The sequence below is a fragment of the Hippopotamus amphibius genome, chromosome 10 (genome assembly GCF_030028045.1).
Source record: "Hippopotamus amphibius kiboko isolate mHipAmp2 chromosome 10, mHipAmp2.hap2, whole genome shotgun sequence".
Lineage (NCBI taxonomy): Eukaryota > Metazoa > Chordata > Mammalia > Artiodactyla > Hippopotamidae > Hippopotamus > Hippopotamus amphibius.
The window spans coordinates 116957594-116979031 of record NC_080195.1 but is presented as its reverse complement, the minus strand read 5'-3'; the positions used below and the strand labels follow the sequence as shown (position 1 = coordinate 116979031).

General features: G+C 48.3%; 1 protein-coding gene and 1 pseudogene across 1 annotated transcript in view; both read right to left on the bottom strand.

Annotated features, from left to right (window-relative positions):
* PCBP3 (poly(rC) binding protein 3) overlaps positions 1 to 21438 on the bottom strand; it is a 141527-nt gene that overhangs the window by 85212 nt on the left and 34877 nt on the right. The window lies entirely within an intron of this gene.
* LOC130830050 (DNA damage-regulated autophagy modulator protein 1-like) lies at positions 12319 to 13278 on the bottom strand (annotated as a pseudogene).

The following is a 21438-nucleotide window of genomic DNA, read 5'->3' as shown; positions in this document are numbered from 1 at the left end:
AACATAGTGCTAAAGTGAATACCCATGTGCACACCTATTTCCTATACCTATTGGTCATGCCTATTTTTTCCAGTGATGTTTTGGATAGAGTCCTAGAAATAGGACCACTGTACCAAAGGGTAAACACGTATGAAACTTTTCGCGACGTTGATAAGTTCCTCTCCACGAGCACTGTATTAGTCAGCGTGGGTGGCCGCAATACAATATCGCAGACTGGGCAGCTTAAACAACAGAAATTTATTCTCTCATAGTCCTGGAGGCTGGAGGTCTGAGAGATCAAAGCCTGGACAGGGTTGCTTCCCCCGAGGCCTTTCTCCTTGGTGTGTAGGTGGCCGCTTCTCCCAGCATCCTCTGGTGATCATTTCCCTTGGGCATACACATATCTGCATCCTAATTTCCTCTTCTTATAAGGATGCCAGCAACATTAGGCTAGGAGGGACCACTCTAATTACCTCATTTTAATTGAATTACTTCACCAAAGACCCCATCTCCAAATATGGTCATGTTCTAAGGTACTGGGGGCTAGGGCTTCAACACATGAATTTGGAGGGCACGATTCAGCCTTGTGCTGCAGCCTTGCTCTACATGCCCAGCAATGTGTGTGTGTGTCTGTTTGCTCACACAATTCAAGAATGCTAACCTTCATTTTAGGTCTGTCTTCCTTAAATGTCATGTGATTGTTTCCAGTTTCCAAATCAATCTGAGAACCTCTGTTCTGAAATAGAACAGTTTAATGGTTGCTTATTTTGAAGAAGGAGAGTTTAATAATGTCCATTTATTATCAGTAGTTATCTAGTTAATCTTACCTGTCAACACTCCCTTACGATTTTTTTCTGTTTCCCTATTTAATGTTGTTGGCTTATATGAAATATATTGTCACTTACATTCAGGTATAAAATACTGAGCTAGGTCTTAGATATTTTGTTTTGTATCTGCTTCAGTAACTTAGAAGATACTCATCCTCTTTCCTTCTATCCCTTACTTTAAATAGGATCTAAAATGGAAACAGAATCTTTTCCCCCCATCATCAAGAATCAGGAAAAAAAGAAAACTGCATCATGTTTGTACCATCATACCAGCTAGCACTGCCTTAACTAAGCCCATGAGTCTGAACACTTGAATTACTGTAGTGGCTACTTTGTGACTAAAAGTGACCAGAGCACTTGTTTATCTCAGAGCCAGCAAGACCCGAGTTGGGCCTGATGTCATCCCAGGAAGCTGGTCCCTCTGGAGAGGGTGCAGCATTGCTGGCAAACCTCCCCCAAGTCCCGCTCAGTGGCGCACCTCAGTGAGGGGCCTGCTGTGACTCCATGTCCCCCAGCCTTAAATCAGCTTGCCCAGGGTTCAGGGGCACCGAGCCTGCGCCTTGGTGGCATGGGGCCTTCTCGTGGGAAGGGGCCACGAGCACCTGTCCCTGGATCCTGTGGACAATCACGTGTGTGGCTCAAGGGACGATTCAGCTCTAGGGAAAGACATGCCAAGGTGCTGGGGAGAGAGGATGGGTCCAGGCTCTGGGCACGGGGTCCTGTCCCTCCAGGGCCTCAGAGCCCTCCCCACCCCTGCCGCCGCCGCCCAGCCTCCCACTGCACTGCCCTCGTGGTAACTGGATGCACGGGCGGTTGGCGGGAGGGCCAGTGCCCAGGGAGGGACGCGAGCCTGTGAGACATGCAGCTGCTTGGGCTCTGGTCCTGCGGAAGGGCGGGTGCGGAGCGGTCAGCAGGGACCCAGGTCGTCCAGGGTGGAGAGTGGGGAGCAGACTGAGGCACAAAACAGCCCTGCGCCTGGCGCCACACGCCGGCCATCGCCACAGCCCTGAGCAGCCCCAGCGGGGTCACGGGGAGAGGCGGGGACCCCGGCAGAAGAGGAAGGGAGCAGAGGGTGAGAGACATGAGCAGAGCCCAGAGGGAGACGGACGGATGGACGGACGGACGGACGGACGGAGGGAGACAGACGGCGGAGAACAGAGGCTGCGGGGGAGTGAAGGTGAACCAAAGGGTGAAAGAGGCGGAAGCCCGGAGGTGATGCGGTGCCTGCAGCCTGGGGTCCCTGATGGGCACCCCTGCACCACGTCACCTCGGCCCCCAGGACACCGGAAACAACCTTCAGGGCCGCCGCCATGGGGACACCGCTGCTGTCACAGGGCAGCGGGGTGAGTGGGGAGGGTCTCTGAAGACTCGGGCTGGGGCTCACCTGGCCCGGCTCAGATATCCCTGCACAGAGCGGACCCGGGGGCGCCGGCCTTGCTCGCTACAGCCTTCCAACTCCCATGGGGAAATGAGGTCTGCACCCCCTCCCTCCTGGGAAACTGCGTGACCCGCGGGGCAACCGCGTCCACACATGCGCGCTGACCGTGGGGAGAGAAGGGCCTGTTCAGAGCCACACTCACCATCGAAGGCGGGCGGAAGGGACGTGGAACCTGTAACCTCCAGGCCCATCCTGCAACGGAAACCGAGAAATGCTCCCAAAGCAGGCAGCTGAGTCCACCGGCCCTGGCCAAGCCCCGCTTCTGGCCGCATCCTGTGGGGCACCCTCCCTGGGACCACGGTGACCCTTTCAGGTGGGACACCCCCCTGAGGAAGGGAAGAGCTCAGGGAGGCGGGTCCACCCAGCTCTGTGACCTCCACGCCACCAGGCCTGGGCTGAGCGGGCCCCGGGAGTTCCTGGTGATGCCACTCAGCCCACAGCCACAGCAGGAAGCCCACCTCTCGGCCCAGGGACAGAGCGCCACAGGCCCTGGGAAGCCTCTGCACCCACCCGGGGACCCAGGGGACCAGGCCTGGCAGAGCTCTGGGACACTCTGCCCCGGGTGGTGGCCGAGAGGTGAGTCCCAGCAGGACGCCCTCCGAGGAAAAGGCGAGCTTGACGCGATGCTCCCTTCACAAGGCTTGTTGGATCTAGTTTGAAAAAAGTTTTGATTTCTCTAGGTATTTCAAACCTAGAGAAATTAAAAACGATGAGACAGCAGTGCTGTCTGGATATTGAGAATTAACAAACACTAACACTGAACTGTATTTGCTTCAGCTTATTTTTAAATGAATAGAACACAGAGAAGACAAAAGCCACTGCGCCAGCCACCTGGTCTCTGCGCCGTGCCCCTCAGAGGCCCTGCCGTCGTGCTCCCGCCAGGCTGCACGCATCCTAACAAGACCTCCCATCTCATCGCGGGCTCAGAAAACGGACACCAAGGGCACCATCTGCAGCGCCCCCACTGCTCATGCTCAGCGCTGTGCCTTCGGGGTCCCCCGTGGATGCACGCGGGTCACCTCCTCACTGTGCCCAAGGTGCGCGTGTTTACACATCCAGCCCCACCTGACCGGCATCCCCCGTGTCTGCACAGGGACCTGGTCTCGTGTGTCTCCTTGGCACACGCGCCTGGTCTTTCTCGAGTGTATCCTATGGGGCGGGGCCGCTGGGATGTGGGGGTCAAGCGGTCCCCGCCTCCCTGGACACTGCCCCACCGCTCTCCCAAGCGCCTTGCAGCACACCTGTCAAGCCTCCCTGTGTCCAGCCCTGTCTGCCGGGAAAGCAGGCCCCTCCCAGCCTGCTTCACATTCCTGGGGCTCAGGGAGGTGGCCCCGCACATGGAGACTGGCCGGCACGTCCTCCTCAGGGCTCTGGAGGCTTCTCTACCACCCCTCGTCCTCTGCCCTCCTGACCTGTGCCTTCTGTGCCGTCTGCACGCAGGCCGAGGCGTGAGGATGGTCCTGGAGGACACTGAGGACCCTGGGCTCGTGGTGGATGTGGGGAGGGGAGGCGAGGTGCGGAAGCAGGGCTGGTGGCTCCCCGCAGTCAGGACAGGAGCCAGGTCTGGGGTGGGGCTCCGCCAGGTGCCCAGGAACAAAGGGGGGACGGCTGGTGGCCTGGGATGCGTCTCGGGAAGGAGGTGCCCACACACACGTCCCGTGAGTGGAGAACCCGGGACAGTGGTCAGAGGACGCGCACTCTCAGATGCATAGAGGAGAGAGACCGCAGGGCCCAGGAAAGGAGCGTCCTGGAGGCAGGGCGGGCGGGCAGGGTGGCCACAGCCCCGGGGTGAGAGGTTTTCGGAAAGGAGCACAAGAGCAGCCAATAATTTGCTGCTGTTAAAACCCGGTGGGTCACGCGTGAGCTGTGTCCTGCAGCTCTGGGGCAGGGAGCAGGCGGAGTTCTGGCAGAACAGGAACAGCATGGGCTGCAATCGAGTGTTACTCCAAGAATTCAGGCCATGCGGTCAGTAGATTAAAGATAACAAGGAGCCACAGATACTCAAAAAGAAAGGGCATTGAAATGATTATTTGTGGTAATGTAATTCTCTACCTAACACATCCCAACTTATGAGACCCAACAGGACGCAGTTTACTAAGATGACAGATTGCAAACTAAAGATGCAAAAATAAATCTCTCTCCTATACACCAGTAATACTTACAAAAGAAACCAAGAATACGAAAGGGAAAATGGCCAAGGGCAACCTGAACGTGGACCGTGCAACACCAAGGAGACCATGGGGCCTCATGAGGCCTGGGGATGGGCAGAGCCCACCACGCCCCACCTGGAAAGACCTCCTTCCCGGCCTAAAGGTGTGACTGTGACGGGAGGCTGCAGGACCCGTGACAGGAGGGCTGTGATGCACCTCTGGAAGCACAGAGGTGAGGAATAAACCAGGATTTTGGAGAAAAATAGTAAGATGAGTCCTAAATTGGCTTTTTCGCAGGGACAGACAAATCCTGAGACACTAGGTATCAGAGCACTCAGCTGGGGGGTGGGGGGGGTGGGGGGGTGTTGGACACCATAAGTTACTGGGACGGGATCTCTCATCAGTGGCGATCTGGGTTAATTGTAAATGGCCCTGAGACACAGCTAACCCTTAGAAACAGGACCCAGCCCGGCACAGTGTCACCCCACTGGGTCCCACTCCTGCTGGTCTGTGCAGCTTCTCTCCTGCTGGAGAGCAAACCCCACAACGTAGCTGAACACAGCGTCCACCTATCAGCCCACGGGGGGAGGGGCAGAGGCCTGGACGTGGGGTGGCTGCTCTTCACACACACAGGACTCAGCCCCGCTGCCGTCTCCCCGGGGAGCCGGGCTCTTCTAGGCGGAGTGCGGCTCCTGTGGCCGTCAGCCGGCCCCTCGGCTCCCAGACGCCGCCTGCACCTCCCGGTGGCCCCCGCTGGAATCCCCCTCACCTCCTGTCTCTGGCTTTTTCCACCTCCCCCTTCCAGACCCAGACTGAAGGACTCCTGAGGTTAGGTCAGGGCACCTCCCTCCGAGTCACTCAAAGTCAGGTGACTAGAAACCTGAATGACATCCACAAAGTCCCTTTGCCAGACAACGTGACACAATCCCGGGACCATGTCCCACATGCCACCCACTCTCAAGGGGGGCTTTCAGCAAGGTTTCTAGGCCGGGGTGAAAGCCTACAGATCTGCCACCACACCTCGTCCTAGGCTGACTTCTGGTAGGTTCCCCGGTGGGAGGTCCTGGAAGGAAGTCCAGGAGACCAGCCAGGGTGACAGTGGAGGAGGGGCGGAGGCAGCGAGGTGGCCCTGCAGGAGAACGTGGAGCCCGTGCCGCTGCATCTCCACCCACGCAGCAGCTTCTCCAACCTCAGGGGACACTCCCTGTGGCTCCCGGCCTGTGACATGGTCCCTGGGGCTGCTCTGCAGAGGACCCTGAGCTCGACCCCCAGGCTGAGGCCCACCACTCGCCTGCTCCCAGCCTCAGCTCCTCGTTCCAAATATGAACGAGAAAATACCCACCTTTCAGCCATGTGAACAGTACTCTGTAATTTGCAAAGTGCAATACAAATGAGGAACTTTAAGCCTTCTTTTGCCAGGATAATTCTAGAGTAAGAACAGGAGCTAAGAGAAAGGAACAGAGGACAGTGAGGAATGCGTTTACTGTATTATTTCTGAAAGCGTCCAGGTCTAAACAACGCCAGGACCCAATTACTTGCTGGGGTTGGGGAGAGAGGAAGGTCTGTGCTCTGGGGGGGACACGTCTGACCACCTCCGCGTGCGTGGGGCCAGGAGCCTGCGGGCGGGCTGGGGGCAGTGGGGTGGGAGCTGGGCCTTGCGGCCGGGCCGTCCCATCTCCTCCAGCAGGGACGGGAGGGAGGCAGGCAGCTTAGCGTCCGCCGCCTCTGCAGCCCTTCTCCACGCTGCTGCCCGGAGGCCCCAAGGGGCCCCCCAGGCTAAGAGGGACGGTCGGCACCACAGCTCAGTCAAGGTCACAAAGAGACATGGGAGGGATGTGCACCACAGTTACAGGCGTGATTAGTTTGTACAGCATGATTGTCTGGAACTCTGGCAGATGCCAGGGCATGACGGTACGCTGGGTGTGACTGCACACGCCGTGTCCCCACTTCCCGCCGGGCCGCTTCGGTTCATCTGGCTGCACAAGCCACACGTTCTACTGCGGCAGAGCAGCAGCTGTGGCAATGGCCCTGAAAGCCGCACTGCCCAGAATCCCCTCCAGAGAAAACCACGGCCCAGGGCAGAGAAGGGGCAAGGAGCACACGACAGGGTGTGCCTGCGAAAGTCCACCGCCACCAGCCGTGTGGAAAAGGCCTGCTTCTGCAGCAGGAGACAAAATGACAACAGCTAGCCTGACACCAGACATGGAGCCGTGTGGAGAGGGCCACATGTGGGGGGTGCGGTCCCCTCGGGGACGCTCTGTCCAGGCACCTCCTTTCCCACCGAGGGGCCGCTGCAGCCCTCGGCAGGAAGGGGCGGAGGGGCTGGCCTGGGGCCACACGTGGCTGACATCACCCGGGTACCCCTCCCCCCGACCGTAGTCAGGTCCCTGCAGTTGTGGTGGAGACCAGCAGTGGGGCAGGGCTGCTGTGGGCAGAGACCTCCCAGGGTCAGGCGAGCGGGCATGGTGACGAGAATGGGCTGGGCCTGGACTTCAGCTTCCAGAAGGACGCCAGGGCTGGACAGGAGGGGGTGCGAGAGGGTGGATGGCAGGCCAAGGGTGAGGCCCCGCAGGGGGACCCAGGTGTGCGAGGCCGCGAGCATTGGGCTCTGGGCACAGGGCAGAGGCCTGGAGTGGGGACAGGGTGACAGAGCAGAGAGCGAAGGTGGGGGTGGCCAGGTCCAGCTGTGGGGGTGGCACACAGAGGCCTCGAGGTTACCACCAAGCCCACATCTCAAGATGAGTCTCTTCAAAGAGACCGGCCCCTCTGGGAAGGAGCTGTGATGGGGGAAGGCTCCCACACACGGGGGAGCCCCCTGGCAGGCAGGAAAGGACCAGGGGAGCTGCGGAGCCCCCAGAAGAGAGAGCAACAGCAGGTCTGCCGACGGCAGAGTGGAGAGATCCCCGCAGGGAGGAGTCAGGCAGCACTCCCCAGCCAGAGAAGCCAAGCCACTCACCCCCGGGGGAGGTGGGGGCTGGGCAGCGAGGCTGGGACTTCGGAGAACAGTCCCCAGGGAGAGGGCGCGGGCTGGCTGCAGGAGAAAGGCCTGGCGGGCCGGTGCGCCTGCAAGATAGGGAGTTTGGGGAGAAACCTGGGACAGACAGAGAGTCAGGGGACTTTTGTCTCAGAGTGCTTGGGAGGAAAATCCCTCTCCGCGAACCCGCAGGCGGCGAGGCGGTGTGACTCAAAAGGTCCGCAGCTCCGAGCCAGCGCGCCGCCAACCTGCCCGCCGGCCCGTACCCTGCCCCTGCAGCCGTGCAGCCTCCCGGGCCTGCCGCATGGAAACACTAGCCGACCCAGGACACACGCCCACCTGCCCTCCACCCCGCCCCCCACTCCCCCGCCCCTGCGCCCGCGGCCAGCACAGCCACAGCCGCCAAGGGCCCTGTGTGTAAGGCCACTTACTGGCCACCCACTCCCAGCAGCAGGGGAAGCCCACCAACACCTCAGGCCCACTGAACTCTGCTGCTGCAAGCAGTCCCGGAGACTGCGCCCACAATAGGCTTGAAAGACCCTGCACCTGTGGATCACCTGAATACACGAGTGTTTCTACAATAGAGACTGCAGACATAGAGGACAACTGGGGACTGTGGGGACAAATACACACAGGACTAATACCGCATCACAGTCTGAGCTCTCCACAGTCCTCTCCACAGCAGGGGCAGAGCCATACCTAGAAATACTAGAGGACTTTTTGGTATACTTATTTTATTTCTGGTTTTACGTATTTGTTAGTTAACTATTTACCGTACATATATGCATGTGGACTTGCTTGTAATTGGTACAGTACTCTCTCCTTTCTTTTCTTTGCTCTTCCATTTTCTCTTCTCATTGATTCCTTTTCCTTGTCTCTTTCTGCAAGTGCAAGTGTGCACGTCTCCTTGTGTGATTTTGACTGATTACAGTTGATTTTACCACCAATCTTGGGGACCTGTCTGCCCTCTCCCTTTCTCCCCTTTTTTCATCCTTTTTTCCTTTGCTCTCCTTCTACCTCTTTTTCCCCCATGCCGTGCAGCTGCCAGGGTCTTAGCGCCCCGGCCAAGGCCAAACCTGGACCTTTGAGACAACAGAGTGGAGTCTAGGACATTGGACCACCAGAGAACTCCTGACCCCAAGGAATATTAATCAGCAAGTACTCCCCCAGAGTTCTCATTCTCAACACCAAGTTCCAAACCCAATCAAAGGCCAGCAACCTCCAGTGCTTGACACCTCGAGCCAAACAGAACAGAGATAAGAGGAATTTCGACTAAGCAGAATAGGGAAAGGAGACAGCAAACAGGATAAATTAGACAAAACGAGAAAACAAAGAAACAACTTGCAGGCAAAGGAGCAAGATAAAAATCCACAAGACCAAATGAATGAAGAAGAAATTGGAAAATTACCTGAAAAAGAATTCAGAGTAATGATAGTAAAGATGATCCAAACTCCTGATTGAAAAAATAGAGAAAATACAAGAAAAAGTTAAGGATTTAGAAGAACTAAAGAGCAAACACAGTAATGTACAACACAATAACTGAAATTAAAAAAACTCTAGATGGTATAAACAGCAGATTAACTGAGGCAGAAGAACGAGTAAGTGAGCTGGAAGATAGAATGGGGGAAATAACCGCCACAGAGCAGGAAAAAGAGAAAAGAATAAAAAGAATGGAATACAGTCTCAGAGACCTCAGGGATAATATTAAGCCATACCAACATTCAAATCATAGGTGTCCCAGAAGAAGAAGAAAAAAAGAAAGGGTCTGAGAAAATATTTGAGGAGATTATGGTGGAAAACTTCCCTCACATGGGAAAGGAAATAGTAAACCAAGTCCAAGAAGTGCAGAGAGTCCCATACAGAATAAACCCAAGGAGAAACACACCAAGGCACATATTAATCAAACTAACAAAAATTAAACACAAAGAAAAAATATTAAAAGCAGCAAGAGAAAAGCAACAAATAACATATAAGGGAAAACCCATAAGGATAACAGCTGATATCTCTGCAGAAACTGCGGGCCAGAAGGGAGTGGCAGGAAATAAAGTCTTGAAAGAGAAAAACCTACAGCCAAGAATACCCTACCCAGGAAGAATCTCATTCAGATTTGACAGAGAAATCAAAAGCTTTACAGACAAGGGACTTCCTAGGTGGGACAGCCATTAAGAATCTGCCTGCCAATGCAGAGGACATGGGTTTGATCCCTGCTCCAGGAAGATACCACATGCTGCGGAGCAACTAAGCCCTTGTGCAAAAAAAAAACAAAAAACCAAAACCTTTACATACAGGCAAAAGTTAAGAGAATTCAGCACCACTAAACCAGCCTTACAACCACTGCTAAAGGAACTCCTCTAGGCAGTAACACAGACAAGAAAAAGACCTACGAAAACACAGCCAAAACAATTAAGAAACTGGTAATAGGAACATACATGTCAATAATTACCTTCAATGTGAATGGATTAAATGCTCCAACCAAAAGACACAGACTGGCTGAATGGATACAAAAACAAGACCCTTATATATGCTGTCTACAAGAAACCCACTTCAGACCTAGGGACACATACAGACTGAAAGTAAAGGGATGGAAAAAGATATTCCATGCAAATAGAAGTCAAAAGAAAGCTGGAGTAGCAATACTCATATCAGACAAATTAGACTTTAAAGACTATTACAAGAGACAAGGAAGGACACTACATAATGATCAAGGGATCCATCCAAGAAGAAGATATAACAATTGTAAATATCTATGCACCCAACATAGGAGCACCTCAATACATAAGGCAAATGCTAGCAGCCATAAAAGGGGAAATCGACAGTAACACAATAATAGTAGGAGACTTGAACACCCCACTCTCAGCAATGGACAGATCATCCAAACAGAAAATAAATAAGGAAACACAAGCTCTAAATGAGACATTAGACCTTTTTTTTTTTTAAATAAAGAAATATTTCATTTTATTTTACTCTTTTAGCCATGCGGTCCAAGAAAATGCAAGCTCATGGAAACTAAAACTAATACCAGAATATGGATAAGACCAGCTTTAGAGATTTCATGGAATCAGCAGCATGTGATTGTCTGGAGTGATTTTTGGCTTTCTCAGTTTGCCAAGCCAGGTGTACCATTTTGTCTATTAGCCCATGTAACAATTTCTGTGGTAACTGTCCAGGATGAAGAGAGTCGTCATACAGTGGAGAAGCCCAAGCAACTGAAACGTTTACAGCACACAAAGCAAAAGTCAATATTACAAGGTGACACAGACTATTTATTACTTAATTAGTAAACCAGAGTAAATCTCATTATCCAGCACTACAAGTATCCTTGGCCATGCCTTCATTTGCTCACTCCTTCGTTCATGCATTCAGTGAGTTATTTATTTATTAAGCACCGACTGTGTACCAGGAGGCAGCCTGGTAAATGCTGGAGTTACAAAGGTAAAGGTTAAGGCACAGACTCTGCCCTCAAGGAGCTCCCAATCTAAATCTCGCAGAGAGAAGTAGAAACAAAGAATGACCCTGCGTCCAGAGGGGCTGGTAACAAGTCTGTTCCAGGGGAGACCCAGCCCTGGATTCATTCTACTGCAGGTTCCACGGTGAAGGGAAGTAGCACTCCTTCCCCTCTGCGGAACATAGCTGTAACCAGTGTTTCAGTTCCAGTGTTACTTGGAGAGCTGCAGCATTATAACAAGTTACCATTGACGCAGCAGTGGGTCTCAGGCTCTCACCGCTGCACCCTTAGGGGAGATAGAGTTTGTCCTTGCAGCGGTGGCTGCCTGCTACCGAGTCTCACTCCTTCCTGCAACGGCTGTCCAAGCGGGCTGCTCTGCCTTTGGCTTGTGCCCTCAAGTCTGAACCCACTTGGCCAGATACGGGTTTTTGGTCCGGAGGGTCCTTGAAGGAGAGTTCCTTCTCTTCAACTTTTAAACCTAAGCCTTCATATTTCAAGGCCCGCCTCTTCCCCTGGAATGATTTGCTTTTCATTTGTCATTCGTGATTTGGGTGAAAAGTGGCACCGTGGGCAGGTCTTGCTGAGCAAAGGACCTGCTTCACATTTCATAAAGAGTGCAAACATCCAGCCACAGGCATTAAGAAGCAAACAAACTCCATCCCACACCCTGCTCCCCTTTCTCCTCTCTCTCTCAGACCTGCACTCCCATCGGCATGTTGACTGGTGTAAAATGAATGCGAGATGTGAGTTGCAGCTTCTGAGTCAGACTGTATGTCAAGTTATGCCAGTAACAATAAAGGCTAGTTTTATAAGCCGAATTTGTAATGCCTTTTGCAGATTGGCTTTTGCAGAGGTTTAGTACTAAGCAAAAGTCTCCTTCCCATAATTCTGCCTTCCTTGGATGTTCCCTGAGACACACTCCCCTCCCCCCACTCATCTGGCAGAGACAACAGTTCGGAATCCAGTGTGTTTTTCCTGTTAGTTGCTCACCTCCATTTCACTCTGTTGTTAGAAGGCTTTTGATTCCTAACCTGCCTTGCTGAATCAGTCCCACCTGGAGTTACATCACTACGGACTGCCAGTTAGCAGCAAGCGTAAGAGCTTGGTGTCTGTGAGCAGGGAGGCCTGTGGGGGAACAGAACTTCAAAACTGAGGTCTTCCATGGTCACTGAGTTACTGTGCGTAGTGGTATTAAGGCCTTTCACTAGAAGCATTTTGCTTGGTTCATCTAAAAATCATAGTTTCTTAGTGTTAGTTTATTAACTAAATCTTGATCATTATAAATTGAATTGTATAAATGCTCTTGAGATATAAAATTATACAGTGCATTCTCTAAAAATGAAATTTTAAAATGAACATCCCCTGATTTTACTTTTTAATGAATTCCTCATTTAGTGTATTTCCATAAATCACTGACAAACAAACAAACAAAACAGAATCTGTACAAAAATAAGAGGTCTCCATTTTCTGGAACACCTTATCTTTTCTGTAATGAATTTGTTAATATAAAAAAAGTGTCTACTTAGAAAATTATAAAAACATTGCTACAATGTCATAAATGCTCTACATTCTCTAGGAAAACATACCTTTGGAAATAGTACAACTATTGGGAATTCTTAAAGAAATTCAAGTCCTGGCTGTGCTGCAGATGAATTCCATGAGGGCAGTGTTAAAATCCTGTCTGTCCTCTGCACCACTTCTAGAAATTATCTGCCACTTTCATTGAGTGAGATAGAATTCTTCTTTCTTCAAATATCACCATTGATTTCTGTGGATATCCTTAGGGTGACACTCTGGAAATCGTGGATGAATGTTAGAAAGTAGAAAATAAAACCAAAGGCCACTGTCCATTCACAGATTGCACTCACTACGTGATATACATAATCCTTTTCTTTTGGATTCCACTCCAGCTTGGTTATAGAAATTAACGAAGCACAGGCAATCATGGGGATGACGGCTGCGCAGGAAACAGCAGAGATGGCCATCCGTACGTGGCATGTGGAAAGGCTGTTCCACTGGGGACACGATTTGTAAGAGATGATGGATTGCAGGAGGGTGTACACCACACCGCAGACAAACGCCAAAAAGGCACCGCCGTCGTGGACCACGGGGACAGCTAACTCCTGGAAATTGGCTACAATGCCCATTCCAATGCATCCCACCAATTCAAGAACTAAAGACACCAAGTTAAACACAGGAGTGTTGAAATAGCTGGTTTGATTTTGCTTCTCTACTATTTTATATCTTGTGTACATCGTGGCTGCACCAAGAAACGCAGAGAAGTTTATCATAAATCCAAATATACCACTCTCTGGAGGTGTTGTTCCTGTATCACTGATGTACAGGAGGAGGGGTTGACGTGCCCGGAGAGCACGGCGACCACGTAGGAGATGATGAAGGCGGCGGACGACCAGGTCACCAGCAAGAAGGGGAACGAAGGCCATTCCCCTCAGGAAGCACAGCATCGCGCCGCCGCCGGGAGGGCGCTGCGCTCTGCGAGGCCGGAGCGCGAGGCTGCTCCGCGCTGCTGGGAGGCGGGGGCCGCGCACGTGCCGACCTGCAGGGTGGCGGCCACGGCGCGAGCCGACATTAGACCATTTTGACTTAATTTATATTTATAGGACATTCCATCCAAAAACTACAGAATTCACTTTCTTCTCAAGTGCACATGGAACATTTTCCAGGACAGATCACATCTCGGGGCATAAATCAAACCTCAGTAAATTCAAGAAAATTGAAATCGTACCAAGCATTTTATCTGACCACAATGCCATGAGACTAGATACCAATTACAGGAAAAAAACTGCAAAAAGTACAAAAAGATGGAGGCTAAACAATATGCTATTAAACAACCAAGAAATCATTAAAGAAATCAAAGAGGAAATCAAAAAATACCTAGAAACAAATGACAATGAAAACACAATGACCCAAACCTATGGGATGCAGCAAAAGCAGTTCTAAGAGGGAAGTTTATAGCAACAAAATCCTACCTCAAGACACAACAAAAATTTCAAATAAACAATCTAACCTTACACCTAAGACAATTAGAGAAAGAAGAACAAAAAAACCCCAAAGTGAGCAGAAGGAAAGAAATAATAAAGATCAGATGAGAGATAAATGAAAAAGAAAGTAAGGAAACAATAGCAAAGATCAATAAAACTAAAAGCTGGTTCTTTGAGAAGATAAACAAAATTGATAAACCATTAGCCAGACTCATCAGGAAAAAAGGGAGAAGATGCAAATCAACAGAATTAGAAATGAAAAAGAAGTAACAATGCACACCTCAGAAATACAAAAGATCAGGAGAGACTGCTACAAGCAACTATATGCCAATACATTAGATAACCTGGAAGAAATGGATACATTCTTTAAAAAGTACAATCTTCCAAGACTGAACCAGGAAGAAATAGAAAATATGAACAGACCAAATCACAAGCACGGAAACTGAGACTGATTAAAAATCTCCCAAAAAACAAAAGCCCAGGGCCAGATGGATTCACAGGCGAATTCTATCAAACATTTAGAGAAGAGCTAACACCATCCTTCGCAAACTCTTCCAAAATATAGCAGAAGAAGGAACACTCCCAAACTCATTCTATGAGGCCACCATCACCCTGATACCAAAACCAGGCAAAGATGTCACAAAAAAAGAAAATTACAAACCAGTATCACTGATGAATATAGATGCAAAAATCCTCAACAAAATACTAGCTAACAGAATCCAACAGCACATTAAAAAGATCATACACCATGATCAAGTGGGGTTTATCCCTGGGATGCAAGGATTCTTCAATATACGCAAATCAATCAATGTGATACATCATATCAACAAATTGAAGGATAAAAACCATATGATCATTTCAATAGATGCAGAAAAAGCTTTTGACAAAGTTCAACATCCATTTATGATAAAAACTCTCCAGAAAGTGGGCACAGAAGGAAGCTACCTCAACATGATAAAAGCCACATATGACAAACCAACAGCCAACATCATTGTAAATGGTGAAAAACTGAATGCATTCCCTCTAAGAACAGGAACAAGACAAGGGTGCCCAATCTCACCACTATTATTCAACATAGTTTTGGAAGTTTTAGCCACAGCAATCAGAGAAGAATATGAAATAAAAGGAATCCAAATTGGAAAAGAAGAAGTAAAATGGTCACTCTTTGCAGATGACATGATGTTATACATAGAAAACCCTAAAGATTCTACCTAAAGAAACTGCTAGCACTAATCAATGAGTTTAGTAAAGTAGCAGGATACAAAATTAATGCACAGAAATCTCTTGCATTCCTATACACTAACAACAAAAGAGCATAAAGAGAAATTAAGAAAACTCTCCCATTTACCACTGCAACAAAAACAATAAAATACCTAGGAATAAACCTGCCTAAGGAGGCAAAAGACCTGTATGCAGAAAACTATAAGACACTGATGAAAGAAATCAAAGATGATACAAACAGATGGAGAGACATACCATGTTCTTGGATTGGAAGAATCAACATTGTGAAAATGACTATACTACCCAAAGCAATTTACAGATTCAACACAATCCCTATCAAATTCCCAATGGCATTTTTCACAGAACTAGAACAAGAAATCTTATGATTTGTATGGAAACACGAAAGACCCTGAATAGCCAAAGCAATCTTGAGAAGGAAAGATGGAGCTGGAGGAATCAGGCTCCCTGACTTCAAACTATACTACAAGGCCACAGTGATCAAGACAGTATGGTACTGGCACAAGAACAGAAGTATAGATCAATGGGACACAATAGAGAGCCCAGAGATAAATCCATGCATATATGGGCACCTTATCTTCGACAACGGAGGCAAGAGTATACAATGGAGAAAAGACAGCCTCTTTAATAAGTGGTGCTGGGAAAATTGGACCGCTACATGTAAGAGAATGAAATTAGAATACTTCCTAACACCATACACAAAAATAAACCCAAAATGGATTAAAGACCTAAATGTCAGGCCAGACACTATAAAACTCTTAGGGGAAAGCACAGACAGAACACTCTATGACATACATCAAAGCAGGATCCTTTGTGACCCACCTCCTAGAATGATGGAATAAACTAAAAAATAAACAAATGGGACCTAATGAAATTTAAAAGCTTTTGCACAGCAAAAGAAACCATAAACAAGATTAGAAGACAACCCTCAGAATGGGAGAAAATATTTGCCAACGAAGCAACAGACAAAGGATTAATCTCCAAAATATACAAGCAGCTCATGCAGCTTAATACCAAAAAAGCAAATAACCCAATCCACAAATCGGTGGAAGTCCTAAATAGACATTTCTCCAAAGAAGGCGTGCAGGTGGCCAACAAACACATGAAAAGATGCTCAACATCACTAATCAGTAGAGAAATGCAAGTCAAAGCCACAATGAGGTATTACCTCACACCGGTCAGAATAGCCATCATCCAAAAAAACTAAAAACAGTAAATGCTGGAGAGGGTGTGGAGAAAAGGGAACCCTCCTGCACTGTTGGTGGGAATGTAAGTTGATACAGCCACTATGGAAAACAGTTTGGAGGTTCCTTAAAAAACTAAAAATAGAACTACCATATGACCCAGCAATCCTAATACTGGGCATATACCTGAAGCAAACCATAATCCAAAAAGAAACACGTACCACAATGTTTACTGCAGCACTATTTACAATAGCCAGGACGTGGAAGCAACCTAAATGCCCATCAGCAGATGAATGGATAAAGAAAATGTGGCACATATATACAATGGAATATTACTCAGCCATAAAAAGGAATGAAACTGAGTTATTTGCAATGAGGTGGATGGACCTAGAGTTGTCATACAGAGCGAAGTTAGCCAGAAAGAGGAAAACAAATACTGTATGCTAACTCATATATATGGAATCTAAAAAAAATGGTACTGATGAACCCAGTGACAGGGCAAGATTAAAGATGCAGATGTAGAGAACGGACTTGAGGACACAGGGCTGGGGGGTGGGGAGCAATGGGGAAGCTGGGACGAAGTGAGAGAGTAGCTTTGAGATATATACACCACCAAATGTGAAATAGATAGCTGGTGGGAAGCTGCTGCATAACATAAGGAGGCAAACTTGATGACGGGTGATGACTTAGAGGGCCAGGATAGGGAGGGTGGGAGGGAGTCACAGGAGGGTGGGGATATGTGTATAAATACAGCTGATTCACTTTGGTGTACCTCAAAAATTGGCGCAGCAGTGTAAAGCAATTATATTCCAATGAAGAGCTAGCTTAAAAAAAAATTGAGTCGCTTGAGTACAAAACAGGCACAAGTGTGCCTGGGAGCCACCACCCCGTGCCCCCCTCCCCCCCACCCCGCCCTGCCAAGGCCGGCTGGAGTCCCTGGGGCTGGACTGTGTCCTCCTTGACCACAAGAGGAAGCATCGTCTCCCTGTCAGATGGGCTCACATGCTCTGCGAGGTTCAGAGCCCTCGGTCGGCCACCGGGGACAGGGACGGGGACAAGCTCGCTCGGGCGTGAGTGCAAAGCCCCAGGTGAGAAGGCCCCAAGCCCCAGCTTTGCCCAAGTGTCCCCCACCCCAGCCCCAACCCGGCTTCCCTACCCCTCGGCCAGCCGGCAGCGCTGCGGCCCCCTGAGTTCAGAGACTTACTCTGGGTGTGACCCGAGTCTGCAGAGAACCATGCAGGACAGTAGAAGGTGCCGACCTGGCCACGGGAGCGTGCCAGCCGCCCTATGGGCCTCCTGGGCCCCCAAATCCCATGTCACTTCAAGAGGGTGCCTGTCCTCTTCTCATTCGATTTTTATTATATTCTGAGGGATATTCTGATTTTGTTTCAATTAAAATTCCAGTTTGAGGCAAGTGCTGAGAAACTAAAACAGAGGCCCCCACAGAGGCCCAGAGCCTGGCGTCCCCCTCGACTCACCCTGGGCCCCACCTGCTGCCCCGGCCTCCCGCCTCCCGAGTTCCCCAGGAGGTCTGCCTGGAGGCGAAGGGCCGCCGTGTTTTCCACTGAAGAATTTGTTTTGCTTACTTGTTTGACAACTTTTTGTAGGGATGTAATGTGGAACCTTGAGAAAAGCTGTGTAAACACTACATCGAACTTCCATGTGTCCTTTAACTGCCCCCACTGCTCACGGCCATGTCCCCTGCACAGATCTGTTCCCTGTCAATCCAGACTGGCTGAGAGTGACCACCAGACAGCACCTGCCTTGAGCCCAGACACCTTAGAGTGCATTTTCTAAAAACGAGGGCATCTGGGTAGACAAAGTACAGTTATCAAAACCAAAGCACTTAATGGCAACACAAGGCCTTTCCCCAGCTTCCAGCCCCCCAACACCCCCTCCTCACCAGGCACACTCTAACTACATCAAGTCCTCATACTCCACCTTCATAAAATTCACAGAAGAGGACATTCTCGAGCCATGAAATTAGCAATGCTATTAAAAACAATACCTCTCTTCTAAAAAGTTCAGGAAAACAAATTTCATGTGATGTCAAATATTATACAAAGTTTTTCTTAGAGGAAAGAAAATAAGAAAGAAAATAACATCCCCACTGACAATAAACACATACCATAAAGCCATGCTGACAGAATAGAAAAACTATAATCTAACATCTTTAAGTTGATTAAAAGACATTAAGATGATGCAAGAGATGAGAAACTATAAATCAGAATTAGAAAAACAAAAACTAGGTCACAGAGCTCAGGAAAGAATCGGGAATAAAAGAAAAAATATTTCAAAAATCAAGGTGAAATAAGAAGACACACGAGATTGAATAAACTCAACAGAGGAAAAGAGAAGAAAGAGAACATTTTTAAAAGTCAAAACCAAAATAAAGCAATGATAAGAATTCAAGAAGAGTGATACACAGAGAAGGAAGCCAAGAAGACCAGACAGACAGGAACAGAGCAGAGAGAGGACAAGGGCACCTCTCCAAACCACAGCTCCTCAAAATTCCTCTTAAATTAAAGATGTACTTAAAGCGGAATGCACTGCTGGATGCCACCTGCTAACGTTTTATTTAGGGTCTGCACATCTGTCTCCGAGGGCAGAGTTACCTATAGATTACTTTAGGGTTACTTGCATGATTTTGATTCGGGGAACTTCTGACTTCCTGTTCTCGAAAACGATTGCATACCTTAGGAATCATGTTTCCTTTTGGATGTGTGAGAACGTGCGGTGAAGCAGGACCCCCATGGCACCTGAGTGCAGACTCTGAGCAGCGTTTCAGTCATCCCCGTAGTTATCCAGACTTTCTACATCATATGTGGCAATTTTGTGGATTTACATTTTTCTAGAAAATTATTCATCTCACCTAAACTTTCCAATTTCGTTGCATAGAGTTGTAAATAGGTATCTCTGAAAGTTTTAAAAGCCTCCACATCGGCAGTTGTATCTACTCCCTGGCCACACAAGTTTTGCATTTACCTGCCTTGGTCAGGGTTGCTAACAGTTTAAGTGTTTTACATTCCTTTACCAGCATTTACTGCACTGAACACCAGGTTTTCACATTCTGCTGTATTCATCTCTACCTGTATATTCACTAATCTTTCCTACTTTGTCTTGAATTACTTTGTAATTCTTTCCCTAACATTTAGAGTCATAGGGTTGTTTCATTTATTTTAAACGTTTCTGACTTTCCAACACCTTCTCCTGAGAATTGTTTTGACAGCATGCTTCACGTTTTGACGTGTAGTATTATCTCATTTTCATTACTTTTTTACACAGTTTATGCTTTTACTTAAAAGCATTCCTAAATCCCCAGATATGTAATGGAGTCTGGGTTACTTCTGGTTATGATTTTGTGGTTAATTTCCATTTTTATTGTACTTAATGATTTCCACTGTTGAAAAATCAGATTTTCTTTAAAATAAAATACATGGTAAATATATTTGTGAATGGTCTTGTGTTTGAAAAATAGAAAGGAAGAAAGTGGGGGAGGGAGGAAGGGAGGAAGGAAAGAAGGAAAGTATATTCTGTGTTTGGAACGGAGTTTGTGAAGAATGCTGTTTGCATCCTTCGTAACCATATGAATTTTTTTGTCTTGAGTTTTCGGTTAAAGCCTCCCACTGTAGTACTGGAGGTGTCCATCTCCTTTTCTTAGAAGCTGTTCCTTCATAAATTTTACAGCTATGTAATTATGTACATAAAAGTGCAAGAAGATCATGTGTCCTTAGCGGAGTACAACATCAGAATGAAGCATCTTTGTCCCGTTTAATGCTTGTTATCTTTTTCTTGAAAATGATGTTGCTTGGCCTGCTTTCCAGCATTTGCTTAGTACCCTTCCCTTTAACACATCTTCTGTTCCTGTGTCATTTTTAACACAATCTGAGTTTTGACTTTTAATAGAGAAATTTCACATATACTTGAACTAATGCCCTCATGATGTCTTGCTTAATACATTTTCTTTGATTTCTAATGTTTTCCTTCTACTTTACCTTTGGATGACTTAATCAGGTTTTCTTTGTTCCAGAGTTTTTCCTCTACAAGATTGGAAGCTGCACAGTCTGTGCCTATGACTGGCGGCTCCTGGTACATTAACGTGTTTAAATGCACATTCATACACTATAGACTTGAACAGTATCTACATATGCCCCCAGAAAAAGAACTGACGTTTAAGAACCTTTCACTCTTCTCCTTCTCACCACTATGTGAATACACATAGATAAGAGTGTTTCGGTTTGTAGGACGGAGACAAGATGATGGAGCAGAAGGACTCCAGGTGAGCAGAGGAGCTCACCTCTTCTTATAAAAACACCAAAATCACAACTAACTGCTGAACAAATATGAATAAAAAAACGCCAGAACCTACCAAGACTCTTTCAACCACTATTTAATCTGCACACCAACAGGCGCCAACAGTTGCTCAGAGCAGCTACGTGCTGCCCTGGATTCTTCCCCACTGCTATCAGCGCCAAACCTCATCCACTTTGGTCGACGGCCATCTTTCTTCATTTTGTCAGTGTTAGGGGTGAGGCTGGAAACCTCCAAGTCCTTCACCGTCTGAAAACACTCTTCCTTTGCCCTTCAACTTGAATTCTGGCTGTGTCTCAAATTTCAGGTTTGGGATCCTTTTTCCCCAAGTACTTTGAAGATATTGACCCAATTAATTCTAAAAGACACATTTGTCATAAAAAATTTTGAAGCCAATTGACAGCCAGAACTTTGCTCCTCCTGCCGACCACTTTGGGGGGTTTTCTTTGCTCCAATCCTGAGATTCTGTCCCACTGTGCCCCAGCCTTTGTGGTTTCTCCACCCCCGCCCCCCCCCCCACCCCCCCACCAAACACACACATTTTACCCTGACATAGTCTGTGCCCTCAGAGGCTTCTTCCAAGATGTTTCATCATCCTCCCTCAGGCTTCTCTGCTCTCTCCTTTTCAGGCCCCTACCAACAAGAAAGGGAGCTTCTCAAACTCCTCATGGTCTCACCCTTTTCTCCCACTCTCCACCTCTCAGTCCTGGAGGCCTGCATTCTGGAATAATCCTCGGCTCACGTGTCCAATCACGAATTCCTTCTTCATTTCTGTCTGTTCTGCAGTTTAAGCCATCCTGATTGTTTCATTTGGATAACTTTTCTTTCCAAAATCTTTGATGGTTTCTTCTGAAGGAGTGGTTTCTTTTATGAATGTTCTCCTCTTCAT